Here is a 1650-nt window from a genome sequence, read left to right as displayed (position 1 = left end):
GTAGCATATGACAGGATCTTCTTTTTAAAGGCTGAATAGCAGGGGTGGCACCTGTGGCTCAAGGAGTAGGGAGCCTGCCCCATATGTCGGAGGTGGTGGGTTCAAACCCAGCCCTGGCCAAAAACCACAAAAAAAAAAAGAAGGCGGCTGAATAGCATTGTGTAATTAAATATTTTCATATTTTAATATTCTGTAAGAGTCTTTAAGGCAAAATAATATTCCATAATTTCCATTATATGGACATTTAGGTTACCTTCACAATTTGGTTATTATGAATAATGATACAATGATACATGCAAATATCTTTTCAAGATCTTATTTTCAGGGTGGCACCTGTGGCTCAAAGGAGTAGGGCGCTGGCCCCATATGCCAGAGGTGGCAGATTCAAACCCAGCCCTGGCCAAAAACTGAAAAAAAAAAAAAAAAAAAAAGACTTTGTTTTCAATTCGTTTGAGTATGCAATCATTCACGGCATAATGACATTTTGGACAAGGACAGACATAACTGCATATCATAAGATTATAATGGTGTATTTTTACTGTACCTTTTCTACATTTAGGTATGTCTAGATACTTATGTACTTATCACTGTGTTATAGGTGCCTATGGTATTCAGTCCAGTAACATGCTGTATAGGTTTATAGCCCAGGAGCAACAGGCTGGACCGTATAGTCTAGGTGTATAGTAGGATTTACCATTTATGTTTGTGTAAGAATAGCCTATGATGTTTACACAATGACAGTGTTTCAACCTGTGCAAATCAGTCAGTGTGATACGTCATATCAATAGAAAAAAGGACTGTATAATGATTTCAATTAATGTGGAGAAAGTATTGCATGCAATTCAATATCCTTTCCTGATAAAAATTTTCAAAAAACTGGGTATACAAGAAAGAACTTACCTCAACACAAGAAAAGCCATATACGACAGATCACAGCAAGTATCATATTGAATGGAGCAAAACTGAAAACTTTTCCTCTAAGATCTGGAACAAGACAAGGATGCCCACTTTCACCATCGTTTTTTAATATAGTACTGGAAGTTTTAGCTGGAGCAATCAGACAAAAGGAAGAAATAAAGAAAATCCAAATCGGTGGGCCGTGCCTGTGGCTCAAAGGAGTAATGCGCCATATGCTGGAGGTGGTGGGCTCAAACCCAGCCCCGGCTAAAAATTGCAAAACAAAAAAAAAGAAAATCCAAATCGGCAAGGAAGAAGTTAAATTATCCTTGTTTGCAGATGATACAATCTTATATGTAGAGAAACCTAAAGACTCAACCAAAAACTATTAGAACTGACAAATTTGGTAAAGTTGCAAGATAAAAACTCAATATAAAAATCCAGTGGCAATTCTACATGTCAACAGTAAACAGTCTGAACAAGAAACCAAGAAAGTAATCCCATTTACAATAGCTGCAAATAAAATAAAATACCTAGAAATAAACTAACTGAAGAAGTAAAAAATCTCTATGATGAAACTAAAAAGTACTGAAAAAAGAAACTGAAGAAGACACAAGAAAATGAAAAGATCTCCCATGGTCACGAATTGGAAGAATCAATATTGTTATAATGTCCATGCTACCCAAAGCAATCTACAGATTCAATGCAATCACCATCAAACACCAATTATATTCTTTTTTTTTTTTTTTTTTT

This window comes from Otolemur garnettii, unplaced genomic scaffold, assembly GCF_000181295.1.
Source record: "Otolemur garnettii isolate 467f Iridium unplaced genomic scaffold, OtoGar3 scaffold00011, whole genome shotgun sequence".
Taxonomy (NCBI): domain Eukaryota; kingdom Metazoa; phylum Chordata; class Mammalia; order Primates; family Galagidae; genus Otolemur; species Otolemur garnettii.
This window is presented reverse-complemented; position numbering follows the sequence as displayed.